General features: G+C 43.6%; 1 protein-coding gene across 4 annotated transcripts in view; it reads right to left on the bottom strand.

Moving 5' to 3' along the window:
• The window catches only part of ARHGAP27 (Rho GTPase activating protein 27), a 120,669-nt gene that overhangs the window by 92,835 nt on the left and 7,420 nt on the right, over positions 1-20,414 (bottom strand). The window lies entirely within an intron of this gene.

The following is a 20,414-nucleotide window of genomic DNA, read 5'->3' as shown; positions in this document are numbered from 1 at the left end:
AGGGCTCCCGAAGTCAGGCTCTGCAAAGGACTCCCATAACAAGCCAGGACCATCAAATTCCTCTCCCTCTGGCTTGTCATGCTCAGCTGTCCAGGGTATAAACTGTGCCACATACCACCAGAGCGCCTGGTAGGCATCCTCCAGCCATAGCTCCTGCCATACCCGGTGCTGTAGTTCCATCACCCATTCCTCCAGGGGCTGCTCTCCCAGGAAGGACATCCGCAGGGCCACTTGCTTCTGCAACCGCTGCTCCTCACTGGGGAGACTCTCACCTCGCTGGTATTGTACATTATCCAGGGCCTGGTACCAGATGCCTTTCCTTAATGCATCCCGGCCATCCAGGTCCTCCTCCTCGTATAACACTGCTGGTTCCATCCTGGTGCTTTTAGGGTCGCTGTACTGGGACATGCGTTGCCCTTAAATTGTAGAATCCAAAGAAATGGTGTCTCCTGTAGCTGTCCTTCTGGCTGTAGGAACGATCCCGCTGCTGCCACCAATGTAACGGCACCGTTTCAGCAGACAAGGGGTTAAGATCCGTTTAGGCGATATGCCCCTTTCCGAGAGACAGGCACAGCTACTGCAGAACACCAACCTCCCGAACTGGATACAAAATAGCACTCCAAACCGGAACCTCACAAGTAGCTGTCAGTCAGACGAACAGGAAAAGCGTATCCGTCAGCTTACACTCCTGGCAATCAGTCTCCAACAGCATACAGGGAATCCCCCAATAACGAGACAAGGCTCCGTGTTGAGGGTCAAGCAGTGATCTGAAGTGCTGGCACACCCAGCCTGGTTTTTATTACACTTTGTTGCAGATACAACATATCCCCACAATGCATCATGGTTTCCTCCCCTCTGTCCCGGAGACGACCGAACACAATCCAATTATCTCTCAGGACAAAGGGGAGATCACCAATACACATGTGGAGACAACAGGACAGGAATCACCACCCAAACACACAATGGCACACCCCCACAGCAAACACAGACATTTAACATATCCCCAGATAGCTCAAGTCTGAGTGCATATCATTAGGTGACTGGCACTCAGAATACATGAATACAATAATATTAGCTATCTGGGTGCCCTCACATAACATACAATTTAACCGAACGCATAATAACATAAAATACAATTCTACAGACAGATTTAAGCTGTGCGGCCGGTCTGTTTTCTCCTTTAAAGTTACTATGGGCCATAATCCTGAGGCAAGAGGCTTTTAAACAGTCCTCTCCAAAACCCAGTGGCGAGGTTGGTTTCGCCACAATCGTCTTGTTAACTCAGGTGAGAATGTTGACGAGCACAAGGCTGGAGATCATTATGTCAGGCTGAGGTTCAATTCTTGTTAAGAAGGCTTCAGGGCATCCAAGAAAGACCAGCAAGCACCAGGACCGTCTCCTAAAGATTTAGCTGTGGGATCGGAGTGCCACCAGTGCAGAGCTTGCTCAGGAATGGCAGCAGGCAGGTGTGAGCGCATCTGCACGCACACAGTGAGGCGAAGACTTTTGGAAGATGGCCTGGTGTCAAGAAGGGCAGCAAAGAAGCCACTTCTCTCCAAAAAAAACATCAGGGACAGATTGATCTTCTGCAGAAAATATGGGGAATGGACTGCTGAGGACTGGGACAAAGTCATATTATCCGATGAAGCCTCTTTCGGATTGTTTGGGGCATCATGAAAAAGGCTTGTCCGGAGAAGAAAAGGTGAGCGCTACCATAAGTCCTGTGTCATGCCAACAGCAAAGCATCTTGAGACCATCGATGTGTGGGGTTGCTTCTCATCCAAGGGAGTGGGTTCACTCACAATTTTTCCCAAAAACACAGCCATGAATAAAGAATGGTACCAAAACACCCTCCAACAGCAACTTCTTCCAACAATCTAACAACAGTTTGGTGAAGAACAATGCATTTTCCAGCACGATGGAGCATCGTGCCATAAGGCAAAAGTGATAACTAAGTGGCTCGGGGACCAAAACGTTGACATTTTGGGTCCATGGCCTGGAAACTCCCCAGATCTTAATCCCATTGAGAACTTGTGGTCAATCCTCAAGAGGCGCGTGGACAAACAAAAACCCACTAATTCTGACAAACTCCAAGAAGTGATTATGAAAGAATGGGTTGCTATCAGTCAGGAATTGGCCCAGAAGTTGATTGAGAGCATGCCCAGTCGAATTGCAGAGGTCCTGAAAAAGAAAGGCCAACACTGCAAATACTGACTCTTTGCATAAATGTCATGTAATTGTCGATAAAAGCCTTTGAAACGTATGAATATATGTAAGTATATAAGATGTAAATATATTTCACTACATCACAGAAACAACTGAAACAAAGATCTAAAAGCAGTTTAGCAGCAAACTTTGTGAAAACGAATATTTGTGTAATTCTCAAAACTTTTGGCCACGACTGTAGATATGAGGAATTTCAGGTTTCAGTTTAAATCTGCACACAGATTGACGCAACGCCCCCATACAAGTATGTTTTAAATTATGTGTACGAACACCGCTCTGTCCTCCAGGCACGTGACAGGTGATATCTGGCACTTCTTGAAATGACATTCTGTCTGCCGACCACATGGACTACTCTTCAGGTAGCTCTGCCATCTCAGATGGAATGACTAGGATGTCCATTTCTTGAACGCAAGCTCACGGTATCTAAATGTAAGACCTCTTGCACACGACCGTATGTATTTAGTGTTTCGCAAAAAACTGATCCGCAAAAAATACAGATGACATCCGTGTGCATTCCGTATTTTGCGGAATGGAACAGCTGGCCCTTCATAGAACAGTACTATCCTTGTCCGTAATGCAGAAAATAATAGGAGACATACAGAAACGGAATGCACACGGAGTAACTTCCTTTTTTTAGCGGACCCATTGGAGTGAATGGTTCCACATACGGTCTGCAAAAAAAAATGAAACGGACACAGAAAGAAAATAAGTTTGCATGCAAGAGGCCTAAGTCTGACATTATGACCAGATGGGGTGGGGAGGTGAGGGATACCATGCCCCGATGCTAGGAGGAAACAAGTGGACAAACACCTGCATGAACATCGCAGCTGCACTTATTGATAGCCATGCAGCAGGAAAGACAAAATTCCAGTCAATAAGCCCTGTCCTCATATAGAGAAAGCTGCCAGCTGTCACACGAATGGCCCACGCGCTTTCCGCATCCGTATGTCAGTTCTGCAAAAAGATAGAACATGTCCTATATATGGCAGCAAAATGCAGACCATGGATCCATTGAAGTAAATGGGTCTGCAAAAAATGCAGACGCAACAAGAATGGTATCGTATTTTGGTGATCCGCAATTTGCAGACCACAAAATACATATAGTTTTGTGTATGGGGCCTGAAGCAGATTGCTGATGACTTCCTGCATTTAACTCATATACTCAACACCCATCTCCAGAACATTCAAGGACAACTTTAATTATCTTTACTGCACAGGTAGAACGCACCTGACATCCCGCCCTCCCCTCCAGTTCTCAGCATTCAGAGACACATTTATCAAGCTCGCCTCTTTTTAGAGTGAAAAATACCAGGCATGTACTACAAAAAATGGTATCAATAAAAACTACAGTTCGTTACGCAAAAAGCAAGCCCTTATAAAGCTCTGTAGTTGGTATGGATGTCAGAATAGAGCGATGCAAAAAAAAAAATGATTTTACCAAAGTTTTTTTTTTTTTTTTTAAGTAGTAAAACAAAAACAAAATGTTCAAGTTTGGTTTTGCCACATTCTCATTGAGCTGTAGAATAAGAACGTCATATCATTTTTAGTGCATAGTGCACGCTGTTAACAAGTGGCTCAAGTACTGGTGTAGGAAAGAAGGGTTTGGGTTCCTGGAGAACCGGTCCGACTTCGGCAACAGGCTCTATCGTAGGGATGGGCTGCACCTCAATGAGGAAGGGGTAGCTGTGTTGGGGAAGAAGATGGCTAGAAGGTTGGAGAAGTGTTTAAACTAGGGACTGGGGGGAGGGTAATTACATTATAGGAGGGGAAGATATTGCAGATAGAGACCGGGGGCAAGGTTATGGGACTGGGGGAGAAATAGAAGGAGCGACTAGAACAGTTCAGAAGGAAAGGTGTAGGGTAAAAAAATATACATAAACCTCTTAATTGTATGTATACTAATGCCAGAAGCCTGACTAATAAAACGGGTGATCTGGAATTAATGATCTGTGAGGAGGACTATGACATAGTGGGAATAACTGAGACATGGCTGGATGATCGCTATAACTGGGCGGTTAATGTACAGGGTTACAGTCTGTTTAGAAAGGATTGCAAAAAAACGGAGTGGGGGAGGGGTCTACCTTTAGGTAAAGTCCTGTCTAAAGCCCACAGTCCGAGAAGATATAAGTGAGGGACATGAACATGTGGAGCTACTGTGGGTAGAAATTCCTGGAGGAAAAAACAATAATAAAATACTAATAGGAGTTTATTATAAACCACCTAATATACCAGAGTCCACAGAAAATCTGCTACTAAACAAAAAAGACGAAGCGGCAGATCATAATGAGGTCGTTATTTTGGGGAACTTGAACTACCCAGATATAGACCGGGAAACTGAAACCTGTATATCTCATAAAGGAAACAGGTTCTTGGCAATAACCAAAGACAATTACCTTTCCCAACTGGTTCAGGACCCGACTAGAGGGACGGCTACACTGGACTTACAATAGACCTGACAGAACAACAGATGTGCAGGCTGTGGAATACCTGGAAAATAGTGACCATAAAGTAATAACCTTCCAATTGTCATTCAAAAGAGTGTTTCTTCAGGGAGGAACAAAAATATCAAACTTCAAAAAAGCTAAATTTAGCCAACTAAGAGAGGCCATAGGCCTAACTAACTGGGGCAAAGTCCTCAAAAATAAAAAAAATACAGCCACAAAATGGGATATTTTTTAAAGCATCCTAAAATCTAATTGTGAGAGGTGCATACCTTATGGGAATAAAAGGTTAAGGAACAAGAAAAAAACTATGTGGATAAATAGAACTGTAAAGAAAGCAATAAATGACAAAAAGAAAGCATTTAAATCACTAAAACAGGAGGGTAGCGAGGAAGCCAAACTAAAGACCGAGAGATTAATTGCCAAAGAGAGCAAAACTAACCCTAAAATGTTCTTCAATAATATAAATGGTAAAAAGAATAAATCTGAAGGTGTCGGCCCTCTACAGTGTAATGAGGGGGGAGTTGCAGAGAGCGAAGAGGAGAAAGCAAAGGTATTAAATATTTTTTTCTCCACTGTATTCACTATGGAAAATAAACTGTCAGATGAAGTGCAGAATGTAAATGTAAAGTCCCCATTAAAAGTGCCCTGTCTGACCTAGAAAAGAAGTACAGCGGTGTCTTAAAAAATTAAAATAGACAAATCGCCAGGACCAGATGGCATACACAGAGAATTAAGTAATATCATAGCCTGACAGGGAGTGTTCCACAGGATTGGCGCATAGCAAATGTGGTGCCAATATTCAAAAAGTGAATAGAGCCCGAAAAACTATAGGCCGTTAAGTTTAACATCTGTTTTGTGTAAAATGTTTGAAGGCTTTCTAAGAGATGCTATCTTGGAGTACCTCAATGAAAATAAGCAAATAACACCATATCTGCATGGCTTCATGAGGAATCAGTCATGTCAAACTAATTTAATCATGTTTCTATGAGGAGGCAAGTTCTAGACTTGACAGCGGCGAATCAATGGATGTCGTATATCTGGACTTCTCCAAAGTATTTGACACTGTACCGCATAAAAGGTTAGTATATAAAATGAGAATGCTTGGACTGGGAGAAAATGTCTGTATGTGGGTAAGTAACTGGCACAGTGATTGAAAACAGAGGGTGGTTACTAATGGTACACACTCACATTGGGTCATTGTCACTAGTGGGGTACCATATAGGTCAGTATTGGGCATATTATTTTCAATATATTTATTAATGATCTGGTGCCCAACCATTTTTGTCTGAGGGCCGCACTAGACTTGGTATAAATTTTGCGGGCCAGAACCAGGTAGCTTCGCTAGAAAGAAATGCAAAAACTGTGAGGGGCATGTGTGAACATTACTACTGTAAAGAGGGCACATATCTGGCCATTATTACTGTGAAGGGGCACGTGTGACCGTTACTACTCTGAAGAGGGCACATATCTGGCCATTATTACTGTGAGGGGCACGTGTGAGCATTACTGCTGTGAAGAGGGCAGATATCTGGCCATTATTACTGTGAGGGGGCACATGTGAGCATTACTGCTGTGAAGAGGGCACATATCTGGCCATTATTACTGTGAGGGGGCACGTGTGAGCATTACTGCTGTGAAGAAGGCACATATTTGGCCATTATTACTGTGAGGGGGCATGTGATGTATATTTGTGTATGATGTATGTAGCGCAGTATGTGATGATCACACACTGTTCTACATACATTACACACATTGATACATTACACCCTGCGCTGTCACCTTCTTTTGCAGGTCCATCTGGGCTGTAGGCTTCAGCTCCTTAGCTGCCATGCTTCTCGGGGTCCTTGCGCAGCGTGCCCAGCAGTCTTTGCTTCGGCCACCACCAGGAGACGGCCCCTCCTCCTTCCAGCTTCCGCTGGCTTCCCCTACTGCAGGGCGCTCTATCGATCCGGCACCCGCCCAATCTAACCAATAGCAAAGCTCCTTGCTGTCCGGAGCTTTGCTATTGGTTATTGCAGGCACAGGCAGCATCGCTGCGCTGCCTGTGCCATTCACAGCACACCCTGCGCTAATAAAAAGCAGGGAAAAGTCTAAGGCCTCCGGTCACTGTGGGGGCCATATGACACAGGTTGGGCGTCACTGTTGTAGAAGACTTGCACAGTTAAATATACATTTTAGTGAGCAGCAAACTAAGCTGTAGAAAGCAGTGTCAGGCAGCTGCTGCCAAGGCCAATAAGTTAATCGGTTGCATCAAAAGGAGATGCCCATGATGAGAACATATGCCGTGACCAGGAACGGGTATGCTGACGACACTTATGCAGTGGGCCAGGATACGGGTGGATAATATTCTGTATTTGTTTGTATTGCCAATTGCAGCGTACTACCCCAGGGCCCTTCTAAGGTGTTAGAACGTACGTCCCAGATTATTAATGCCAGAGTAGTGTAATGGCCTATAATGTCTCTATAGGGTAGTCATAATTGTGTCAATGGTGTCTCCTACCTGGGTACGGCTGGACTCCTGGCTCACTTGCAATAAATTTGAGTGTAATGATAGTAGGAGTAATAGAGGAATTTAGCATCAGAAATGATGTCCAGACCTTTAGATGAAGTTCAAACGTTTCTTTACTGAAGATAACTTACACCCAAGCAGTATACAGCTTTGGTCTCAGCAGGTTTTAGCAATCATTGGCAGGAATAAATGCTTCTGCTTGATATGTGGGGAGCTTGCAGGATAGGACGTCTGCTTGGTAGCTCTGTAACTGTGGCAGGAATTAATCTTCTGCACTTTTCTATACCTTCTGCTTTGTGGGGACAGACTAGCCGAGGAGGAAAAGCTTCTCCTAGGTCTCTGGACTTAACTCACAGATGATTTCTCAGGGGATGCTTTATCCTGGAACTCTGGAGGTTTTAGTTTCTGCTTTCTTTCATCCAGCTAAGGCTGCAGGTGCTCAGCCTGGGTATATGATCAGGTCTCAACCGAGACAAGATCCTTGCTGTCTTCCCTATGCAGGGGATTTCGTCACACACACACCTTTCCCCTGGCAGGGGTGGATTACACACTGCCTCTAACTTCCTTCTCTACCCATGCTGCAGGATGTGGGCACAGCCCACTTCGCTCACAGAGGGGGAGCTAAGTGGGAAAAATCCATTCCAGCCTAGATATGCTAAACTAGGACTAGTACCTTGCCAATGGAGTTGCTGCCACCTGCTGGTGAACCTGGAAAATTACAAGGAACAATTTAATTTAACATGGTTTTGTCTGCATATATGTGAAGACATAATATAAATTACATGAGATGACAGTGTGAAAGCCCTTAGAAGATAGTAGCGGGGTAGAAGCGTGTAGTAACACAACTCTGGGGTGTTACACATAGTCCTACCACTTTACGAATCACTAGTCAGACCACACATGAACACCGCCGACTCACACTGAATGGCCATCCCGCTCCCCAGCCTGCGAACTTACTGCAAGAAATAAAGCATTGAAGTTCTTCTAAGACAATGGTGAGTGCCGCGATTTCTTTCATCTACTTCCATGTTATACCAAGTATCTATTTGAACCAACCTCGCTGAGCACCACGCTAATCTGCTTATATCTGCTGGGCCGTTGGTTGCGACATTCGGCAGTACGGGGGTGTATGTGGGGCGAGAGCAGCAGTGCCTCTGATTCCCTATCCTTTCACCTTGTATAATATAGACCACACATGAAGTACTGTGTACAGTTCTGGGCTCCTGTGAACAAGGCAGACATAGCAGAGCTGGAGAAGGTTCAGAGGAGGGCAACTAAACTAATAACTGGAATGGGGCAACTACAGTACCCTGAAAGATTATCAACATTAGGGTTATTCACTTTAGAAAAAAGATGACTGAGGGGAGATCTAATTACATGTATACATATTTCAAGGGTCAGTAAAGAGCTCTCTCCCATCATCTATTTATCCCCAGGACTGTGACTGTGACGAGGGGACATCCTCTGCGTCTGGAGGAAGAAGGTTTGTACACAAACATAGAAGAGGATTCTTTACGGTAAGAGCAGTGAGACTATGGAACTCTCTGCCTGAGGAGGTAGTGATGGTGAGTACAATAAAGGAATTCAAGAGGGGCCTGGATGTATTTCTGGAGGGTAATAATATTACAGGCTATAGCTACTAGAGAGGGGTCGTTGGCTTCTACCTCACAGTTATTTTTTTGCCTCCCTCTGAATCAACTTGCAGGATGACAGGCCGAACTGGATGGACAAATGTATTTTTTCAGCCTTATAAACTATGTTACTATGTATTCTTTTTTTATTTTTTATTTTGCCACACAAAGAATTTTTTTCCTGTTTTCTAACACAAGACATGGTAAATTAAATGGTGGCATTAAAAAATGCATCTTGCCCTACCATAAAATAAGCCCTCATATAGCTATGTGAACGGAAAAATAAAAAAAGTTATGGCTTTTGGAACATGAGGAGGGAAAAAAAATAATGTAAAAATGAAAATAGGCCCGGTCTTTAAAGGGTTAATCCAGTTTTTCTTTTTTTTGTGTAAGTCATAGTGGTTGTTTTCTTGTAAGACAGGTTCATATTCATTTACACTGGTCTAATTAGTATGTGCATGAAAATGTGGCGCAAGTGAGCTGAAATTAGGCACACGTCTCCATCACAGTAGGCAAAATGTGGCGCAATTCACCACTCAAAACAGAGGCAGAAAAGTACGCTAAGCCCGGAGTAGAAATTAAACTGTTTTTTTAGACTAAATCAGGGGCAGAATAAGGCACATCTACATAAATAGGTCAGAAAATAAATGCAAAAGTTTGAAAACTTCTGAATTAGTCTTAAAACTCAAAATTGCCGCAACAGGTGCAAATGCCTCCAAAATATGCGCAAAATCAGTTGGTAAGTGACACTTAAAACTCTTCTGATCCGTCAGTACATAAAAAAAAAAAAAAGGATCCTGTATTTTAACCATCCGTTATGCTCATTTATGCACATTGGGCATCTGTTTTAGCCATTTCCATCTAAGAACTAAAGTCCTGCATGCACGCAGCGGTTTGCGTCTAGCTGATTGTCAGCATAGTTGCCAGGTTGCGGCTGGATCTCCACTGATCCCCATTATAGTTTAAAGCTGTGGCTTCTGGCAATGCCGGATCCAGAGAGATCACAATTGGAGATGAGCGAATTTCATGTTATGAAATTCGTTTACGCTTCGTTTGGTGGTAAAAGCAGAATTGCGTTATGAATTCTGTTACCACGGACCATAACGCAATTCTATGATGGAATGCATAACGGAATGCCTTTAGAGGCACTCCGTTATTCATTCCATCATAATAGCAGTCTATGGCCTGAAAAAACGGATCCGTCCAGTTTCCATTATGCAGGAGAGGACTCCCCTGCAAAACAGAAACGGGACGGATCCGTTTTGCAGCCCATAGACTGCTATTATGATGGAATGAATAACGGAGTGCCTCTAAAGGCATTCCGTTATGCATTCCGTCATAGAATTGCGTAACGGAATCCATAACGTAATTCTGCCTTTACCACCAAATGAAGCCTGAACGAATTTTAAAATATGAAATTCGCTCATCTCTAATCACAATGCTAGGTTTCACATCTTCGGCAGCAGTTCTGGTAGGCTGTTCCGGCTTAGAACAGCCTGACTGAATTCTCCGGAACCAGATGCAACCGGGGTGCCCGCCGGCCCCATTAACTATAATGGGGTCCGGCAGAGATCCGGCCACTATCCGGCAAAATTCTGTTGGAACTGGCTGTCGGATCACAATGCCAGAGATGTGAAACTAGCAGTTCACACCACCGTTTAGCTTTCCTTTCTTTTGATCCGTCAGAAGAACAGAAAAAAAACGAAAGAATAGATCAGTTATTTTGAGCATCAGTTATGCTCAGTTAGCCTCAGGCTACTTTCACACTAGCGTTAATATTTTCCGGTATTGAGATCCGTCATAGGGTCTCAATACCGGAAAAAAACGCTTCCATTTTGTTCTTATTCATTGTCAATGGGGACAAAACGTAACTAAACAGAACAGAATTCTCCAAAATGCATTGCGTTCCAATCTCATACCGTAGAGAAAACCGCAGCATGCTGCGGTTTTCTTTCCGTCCTGGGATGCGGGGCAAAACGGATCCGTCATGACCCACAATGCAAGTCAATGGGGACGGGTTTTCTCTGCCACAATTGAAAACGGATCCGTCCCCCATTGACTTTCAATGGAGTTCATGAAGGATCCGTCTTGCCAATGTTAAAGATAATAGAACCGGATCCGTTCATCAGTACCGGAAGAGTTTTTGCTGAACCTGCCAGATCCAGCAAAAACGCTAGTGTGAAAGTAGCCTCAGTTTGCACTAAAATAACTGATGTCTTTTTTGGAGCATCAGTTATGATCAGTTTCTGTTAGTTCCGTCAGGGATCAGTTATTGCATGCAGGACTTTTTCTCCATATAATATAACTGATCTCTGATGGAACTGACAGAAACTGATCATAACTGATGCTCCAAATAACAAATAACAGATGTTTTTTCTTTTTTTTTTCTGCTCTTCTGACAGTGATGTGAACTCAGCCCAAGGCCTCATTCACACGTCAGTGTTCCTTCGGACGCGTGCGGTACGTGTTCTGCACGGACAGCACATGTCCCCATTCATTTTAATGTGTGTATTTACACATCAGTGTTTTAGCACGGTCCGTGTTTTGAGTATTTTGTCCATGTTCTTGCATCCATCACTCCCATTATAATCTATGGCTCCGTGAAAACTATCGCTGGAGACGGGTTACTTTTTCATGGGCCATCCTGTATATGTTATACATAGGTACATTGAGAGTAATGTTCTGCAGACCTATAGAGTGCTGTATACTAATCTACAGAAACAACATCCTCTATTATATATTCACTCACACTAAGGGCTCATGCACACAAACGTATTTTTGGTCCGCATCCGATCCTCATTTTTTGCAGGTAGGATGCGGACCCATTCACTTCAATGGCTTCACAAAAAATGCGGACAGCCGACTGTGTGCTGTATGCATTTGTATGTCCGTTCCGTGGCATCCGCAAAAATATATGACATTATGGACAAAGATAACACAGTTCTATTATGGGCTGGTCTTCGTGTTTTGCGAATCCACAATTTGTGGTCCGCAAAAGCGGACATGGTCATGTGAATGAGCCCTAAGAGCTTTCTTTGCTTTCCATAGCAAAATTAGACAGGGGAACTTGAGGAATCAAATAACCCATGTGGAAAAGTAAACTTCCACTACCGTTACATCTTCCTATCACCAGCTCTCACCTTTTCCAGCCACGTGAGGGCTTTTCTCTTCTCTCTGATGTCATTCAGACTTTGGGGCTCATACAGACGAATGTGTGTCGCCCGTGCCAGTATTACAGCAGGTCTGCAATATATGGGCACCGACCGTGTGCACTTCGTAACATGGATGTGGACACATTGAATTGAATGGGTCTGCAATCTGCAAAATATGGAACGATGCGGCAGCCCATGGAAGCACTAAGAAGCGCTTCTGTGGGATTTTAGTTCGAGCTTCCACACCGCTAAAAAATGGAACATGTTTTTGTTTTGTTCATGCTATTTTTTTTTTAGGTGTGGACTGAATCTTGCGGATCACATCTGCAAATGGTGGGCACAAAAATGTTGCCCGTGCATTGCGGACTGCAGTCCGCAGCATGGGCACGGGGCACGTTTCTGTGCCCTAATTGGGAGTCTTTCCTGTATGAACAGTGTGGGGGTCATTTATTATAGTGTTTTGCACTTGTTTTAGTCTAACTTTTCCTATTTTAGGCAATTTTTTTAGGTGCATTTGCTAAGGAAAATTCGCCTGTTTTGGAGGCATTTGCTCCTTGTTGGACAATTTTCAGTTATAGACTAATTCTGGTGGTTATTTTTTGCATCTTTTTTGGCCTTTTTATGTAGGTGCCTTTTTTACACATGAATTAGGTGCAAAACAATCCAATTTTTACTCCACTCAAGGGTTTGCATAGTTCTGTTCATCTGCTTTGTGTCAGGCCGTGCAACAATTATGTTAATATAGTCTCATCAGGAGACTATTGCAGACAAATGCAGAATTAAAAGGGGTTGTCCAGGAATTGATAATTATGACCCATCCTAAGGATAGGTCATTATTATCACATTTGCACGAGTTTTAGCCCTAGCATCCCTGCCAATCAGCTGTTTCAGGGAGCCAACGCGTTCACCAGAGCACAGCCGGTCCTGGCAGTTTTCCAAGGACAGCGCCATACATCGTATAGTGGCTTTGCTTGGTATTGTAACTCAGGTCCATTGACTGGAATGGGGCTGAGCTGTAGGGTGGGCAGATGTCCAGTTTTAGGCCGGACAGTCCGGTTATCTGACTCCCTGTCTTCCGTCTGGCACAGGGCCTGGACGGACGCAGGAATGTCCTCCTTCTCAGTAGCTCACGCTCAGACAACAGCATTGTGCTATCTGAGCGTGAGCTGCACGCACAAACTGATGCTCCCTATTGCCCACCTGAAGCTCACCCAAAGTTCTTCCAGTAGTTTTTTTTTTTTTGTCGGCAGCAGGGGTGTGGCCTAGTCGAGTCAGAAGCGTGGCTTAGCTGAGTCAACCGGCATGGTTAGCTTTTGATGGTGAACTGAGTGGCCACCCTACTGAGCTGTGATCGATGTACAGTCACATGGCCTAGCAAGAGAGACCATGGTGCTCATGGTGCAACGGCCTCTTCTAACAGCTGATAGGCGGGGGTCCCGGGACTCTGACTCCAGCAGATCTGATACTGATGATCTATCATGGATATCCCTTTAAAGGTTCTCCCTGAAAGTCAACTGTGATCCACTACATTGCGGGTCATTTTAAAAATTGCACTATGACTGTTTTAGGTGTAAAAAAGTTGCAAACTCCCTTTTTTTGTGAACTTTGTAAGGCCGCAAAACTTGGGAGTGTCAGGAGCCAGGACAGAACATCAGGCCCGACACATTAACTGACTTTTACGCCTGGAAACAGGCGTAAAAGCAGAGTAAAAACTACTCAAGTTGGGGAATACTTTTTACTCCAGGTACTTGGACTGCCGGCGTTGCTCCTAATTTATAATAGGGTCTGCACCTCATCATAAATTAGTTGTCACCTACAGCAGAGCACAGGGGCTTAGAAATCCGGTTTTAGTAAATGATTGATGATGTCACAGCTGCCAAGAATTCCAGCACGTTGCCTCCTCCCATAGACGATATACAGATGAAGTCAGGCAATGCCACCTGGTGGAGACTACCAAACGCTGCAGTAAACAGTATGACTAAGAACATGTGACTTGAAAACACATTCATATAATGGATGCTTATTTTTATCTAATATGGTATCCTCATAAACTGACGAGTGGATTATCTGTGATATAATATTCCCCAAAAATGACAGATGGTTTCACATGTTAGGTTTAGATACTGCAGCTCAGCTGACAATATCACACATAATGGGGGGGAATTAATTATGACCCCCTACGCCAGAAACTGATGTTAAAAAAAAATGCTAATTTTGCCGCAAGTGGCTTTTCTACACCGCCCTCGACACTTTACTTAACAGGGAGAGGCGGGAGACGGATTAGGGCTCGTTCACACGAACGTGTGCTGACACATTCACTTCAATGGGTCCGCAAATACGGAGTGCTTCCTGGGGTTCCGTTCCGTGCCTCCGCACCGCAAAAAGATAGAACATGTTCTATCTTTTTGTGGAATGGAGGGATCGCGGACCCATTCAAGAGAATGAGTCCACGATCCCCATGCGGCTGCCCCACGGATGGTGCCCGTGCATTGCGGACCGCAATTTGCGGTCCACAGCATGGGCACGGGCTTCACACATTCGTGTGAACGAGCCCTTATACTGACATAAAGTTGTCACTATGATTCTGTAGCAATAAGATCAGGCAGAGGCACATAGCATTCTAAATCATGACAATGCTGTGCGCTCCTGTAAGTCCAGAACAGAGGATCACGCTCACACAATCAAAACTAATTGCAACAACACACACATTGAACGCAATCACAGACAAAACTGACCTGCGTGCAAAACCATCAGTTTTTTCCTGAACAGATCCTGACACAATCCGCATAGTTTGTGTGAAAGAGCCCTTAGGCCTCTTTCACACGGGCGTCATGTTTTTTGCCCGGATAAGAGGCGGGTGCGTTGCGGGAAAATGCGCGATTTTTCCGCGCAAGTGCAAAACATTGTCATGCGTTTTGCACTCGCGTGAGAAAAATCACGCATGTTTGGTACCCAGACCCGAACTTCTTCACAGAAGTTCGGGCTTGGGATTGATGTTCTGAAGATTGTATTATTTTCCCTTATAACATGGTTATAAGGGAAAATAATAGCATTCTGAATACAGAATGCTTAGTATAATAGTGCTGGAAGGGTTAAAAATAATAAAAAAAAGTTAACTCACCTTCTCCTCTTGTTAGCGTAGATCCCGGTCTGTTCTTTAGCTGTGGACTGAATGACCTGAGGTGACGTCAGATCACATGCTCCAATCACATGGTCCATCACCATGGTGATGGAGCATGTGATCTGACGTCATCAAAGGTCCTTCAGCCACAGCTAAAGAACAGACCGGCCTCTACGCGAACAGGAGGAGAAGGTGAGTTAACTTTTTTATTATTTTTAACCCTTCCAGCACTATTATACTAAGCATTCTGTATTCAGAATGCTATTATTTTCCCTTATAACCATGTTATAAGGGAAAATAATACAGTGAATAGACTGTCACCTAGAACCTATGCGTGAAAATCGCACCGCATCCGCACTTGCTTGCGGATGCATGCGATTTTCACGCAACCCCATTCATTTCTATAGGGCCTGCATTACGTGAAAAACGCACAAAGAGGAGCATGCTGCGATTTTCACGCAACGCATAAGTGATGCGTGAAAATCACCGCTCGTGTGCACAGCCCCATAGAAATGAATGGGTCAGGATTCAGTGCGGGTGCAATGCGTTCACCGCACGCATCGCACCCGCACGGAAAACTCGCCCGTGTGAAAGGGGCCTTAGGGCTGTTTCACACGAGCGGATGCCGTGCGTGACATCCGCTGCGTGAATGACAGCCAAGACCCGATGCGAACTGCAGAAGCACGGAGCAGTAACATGACTGATAATGCTCTGTGCCTCTCTGTGATCTCTTTACTACGAAATCACAGTGACAACTTTATCTCACTGTGATTTCGTAGTAAAGAGATCACAGAGAGGTGCAGAGCATTATCAGTCATGTTACTGCTCCGTGCTTCTGCTGTCCGCATCGGGTCTTGGCTGTCATTCACGGAGCGGATGTCATGCACGCCATCCGCTCGTGTGAAACAGCCCTTAGACGGCTTCATATTCACTTAGACTGGTCTAATTTATTTCTGCTTGAAAAATAGTCTGTGCTGCTGAGGTCTCCCTGAAAGTGTGACCTTTAATGCAAAAAAGTCGCACTTTGCCACTCAAAACTGTTGAATAAAAATAAGACAGCCCTGGAGTGGAGTACAAATTAGACAGTTTTTGCACCAAATTCATGAATAAAAGAGGTGCCCCTACATAAATAGATTAAAAAAAGTTGCTAGAAACTCCAGAATAAGGCTAGGTCTACACGACGACATTTGTCGCGCGACATTTTGTTGCACCAATGTCGCGCGACAATTTTTATAATGGCAGTCTATGGTGTCGCACTGCAACATGCGACATGCTGCGACTGCGACGCGACAGTCGCAGAAAATCCATTCAAGATGGATTTTTCTGCGACTGTCGCGTCGCAGTCGCAACATGTCGCATGTTGCAGTGCGACACCATAGACTGCCATTATAAAAATTGTCGCACGACATTAGTGCAACAAAATGTCGCGCGACAACTGTTGCGCCCTATCTGTCGCGCGACTTTTTGTCGCGTGACAAATGTCGTCGTGTAGACCTAGCCTTAGGGTCCAATCACACGTCCACAAGTGTTTTGAGGACCACAAATTGCAGATTCGCAAAACACAGACACCGGCCATGAGCGTTCCACATTTTGTGGACTGCACATTGCCGGCCCTGTGATAGAAATGCCTATTCTTGGTCCGTGGCTGTGGACAAGAATAGGACCTGCTCTATATTTTTTCTGCGGGGCCGTGGAATGGAACTACGTATGCAGACAGCACAATGTGTGCTCTCCACCTCTTTTCCGGCCCCATTGAAATGAATGGGTCCGCACCTGTTCCGCAAAATTGTGGGAACGGATGCGGACCCATTTATAAGGACGTGTGAATGGACCCTAAGTCTAAACTTTTAAATAGTTGAAGGAGGCCAAAACAGGTGCAATTTCAGTAGTAAATGTGAGTAATAAAATTAAAATTAAACAGGCGCAAATACTATAGTAAAAAAACAGGCGCAAATACTATAGTAAATGTGCCCAATTAAGGTCAGTTTCAGATGATTGCAGAAAACCATGATCCCGATCATTTACTGCAGTGAATGCCACCGCTATGGACGGAGGGGACTCCCTTTGTCCTGTCCCTGTCAGCCCCCAGCAACGTGATTATTGGGGCTTACTGGGTAATTGAGACAGCCCTGTATTAACAAGGGCTGTCTGGTCAGGGTCTCTGTTAGGTCACACTTTAGTTATGCCCTAGCAAATGCCCAGGCACAGTTGTAAAAACAGGACATACTATTATGTGTAAATAAAAATTGTTAAGTGCCCTATGGGGACTACAAAATGTTAAATGTTAAGAAAAATTTTGTTGCAGTGCAAAAAAATACAAAAATAATTATCTTTTAAGAAATCACTTTTAGTTAATTAAATTAAGTAAAATACATTACACAAATACATATTATATTTCACCACCCTTGTCCTACAGTAAGCACATTCACCATAAAGTTATGCCCTCTATTAATTGTAATGGTGAATGCTGCAAAAAAGGAAATGAAAAAACAATGGTGGATTTTCCTTTTGAATGAATTCCTTTATACAAAAAAAACATGTAAACTAAAACCAACTATATATTTACCCAAAAACTAAACAAAACAAAAAAAAAGATCTAAGTTCTTAAGGTCAGAAAACTGGTCAGTCCGGATCTTTTTTGACGTGTGAGAAGACAACTTCTCTGGATCTTGGGCTTCTGAAGAATTGCAGGAACTCTCCTTCTCTTCAGAGGGGAAGTGACTGATCCTGACATCTGTAAGGAAGAAGACAATGGTCTCCGGGAGGAAGGAAAATCCGTGACACATGGGGATCACACAACACAGAACTGCTCCACCAGTACACTGTGGCTCCTTATCCTGAAGGGGGGGGGGGGGGGGGTTTCTCTTCACCCTTTCACCCTGCTACCAGAGACAGAAACCCTCCATTTAGAGCTGCCCAACAAAACCATCAGCTTGTGGTCCCAGAAACAAGCAGGGAATAGAATGGAGCAGTCATGCTCAAGCAGCTAATCACACGCATAGGCCCCCCTACATAGTCATTGCTATCTTCCCAGACCACAGTCTATGGCTGCCACATGATCAAAGTGGATTTTCCCCTCTGACTGGGTCCCAGTGATCTGATCAGAGGCTGGGTACGTCCTCTTCAGTACAGCCCTGGGGACCTAGAATGGACCTCAGGACTGGAAATTCAGTAATCCTGCTGTTAGGGCACATTAGTGTTACTACAAACAGATCCATAACATCTCTTCCTTCTTAAATAATGTTTCCCAAATTCCCCCCTTGTCTCAGAGGCGATACACTATCAATCACTTGATATCTCAATTGCCACGTATTATGACTTGCTTTAATGAAATGTCTAGAAACTGGATGATCTATTTTTTTTCACTAATTGCCGATTTATTTCTTCCTATCCTATAAACAGGCTGTGTGCTGGGCGATTTCTGTACTTTTTAATGATACCATTTCGGAGTGTGTATGACTTTTTAATAACTTTTTAGTGATTTTTTAGTGGTAGGGAAAGGGACCAAAAAACAGCAAATCAGCCATTTTGACTTTCTGTTCCGTTTCGCTGTTTGCCAGCCCTATGGGATAAATATTTTTATATTTTAATAGTACGGGTGTTTTCGCATATAGTGATGCCCATGATGTTTATTTTTTAAATTGTTTATGCATTTTTATTTTGGGGAAAGGGAGTGATTTGAACTTTTATATATATTTTTTTTTTATTCTTTTTTTTACACTTTTTAATAGTTCCCCTAGGGAAGTTGAACAAGCAATCATTAGATTGCTTCTCTCATGGACTCTATGAGAATTTCACTGTATTCCTATGGAGCCCTGCCACAGGCAGAGGCTCCATAGGAACTAATGTGCAGCAGCCTCGGATCATTCAGGATGACCAAGGCTGCCGCACACACTATCTGGCTCCCCCAATGCTCGGTGGGAAAGCAGGTGCATGGCCGGGAGCATGTGCTTCCGAGTTTTAACCTTCCAGATGCCATATTCACATTCGACACATACATTAGCCCCAAGTGCCTGCTGTTTAAAACAGCAGGCACCCAGCAGTTTTGGCGCCCGCTGCACTCACAAGACAGTCTTTAAATGCGGGTTAAATCTTTTAAAGTGCAATCTTTAAATGCGGGTTAATTACACTATTGCTAACACGAGAGGCAAGGGAACATACCACAATTTGGGTCAGGCAAAAATAGTTGGGTCAACCCCCTACCTACAGTATTAGCTTTACTCTGATTGTCTCTGATCAATCTTAGTCTACAATATACCATCATACTGTAGGTGGCTCCAGAAACTCCCTAATTTTGGGGTGGGCATCCCTAACTATGGTCCAATATTTCTTCAATCTCTTGGAGATTGATTCACTATGTATACCAGATGTTGATACAAATAATATCCTATATTTAATTTTATTTTTTACAAGATTTCTTGTTCTTTACACCCAACACCTGTTGTTTTAACTCCAACTTTGGATATCCCCTTAATCAGAATTTTTCGAGCAGAATCCTCTTCAAAGACACTATGTCACCTTTCCACAAAGCAAGGAAGTTACCTAAGTACCGCAATGCACAAATAACTCCCTGCGATACATAAATGACTCCTCCAGTTCTTGCATAAATAAATTTGCATACATGGGGGGTCACATTGGCCTCCATTGTGGTTCCCTGGAACTGTTCATAAAACTGGTCCTTTAAATAAAAAATAATTCCTACCCAAAATTCTCTTTAACGAGGACAAAATAAACAGTCTTTTAATAAGGATGCAAAAAGATTGAGTAACCGATCCCTAGACATTTAATTGAAGCAGATCATACTTTGTGGCAATTAAGATACCAAGTGATCGACAATGTACTGGATCCGGAAATTAGATACAATAGCTCCTAAAGAGTTAAATTTGGATTGTAATTGATAACATTTTTTTTCCTTTATGCATGGTCCAATTGGGTATAGGTGAGGTTTAATATAGGTGTCATGTTTTATTATGTTCATTATTTGGGGTAGGGCCAGCCATATGTGTAGGGAAATAGGATAGATCCCGCATGGTTGGTATTTACAGACATCACATCTCCTATCTAGCTTATGTGGCCATGATGGCGATGCTGCAGATGCCAACCTTTGGGCTGGTTGTCTACGGCGTGGCCATCGTGGTGGATTGTTACCTTTCAAGACTGCTTATTTTTATATAGTCATAGTTCCAGCTGTTTTTGGATGAAGTGAGGCGCCGTATTAGATACATGAACATAGTCTTACTAGAATTGTATATAGAAAGTGTAGCCCAGCAGTTGGCTTTTACATACAATTTTTTTTAAATTAATCATCATTTGTGATAGTCGTTCCTGGAG

This window comes from Bufo gargarizans, chromosome 6 (assembly GCF_014858855.1).
Source record: "Bufo gargarizans isolate SCDJY-AF-19 chromosome 6, ASM1485885v1, whole genome shotgun sequence".
NCBI lineage: Eukaryota > Metazoa > Chordata > Amphibia > Anura > Bufonidae > Bufo > Bufo gargarizans.
The sequence above is the reverse complement of the archived record's forward strand: the minus strand, read 5'-3'. Positions and strand labels throughout refer to the sequence as shown.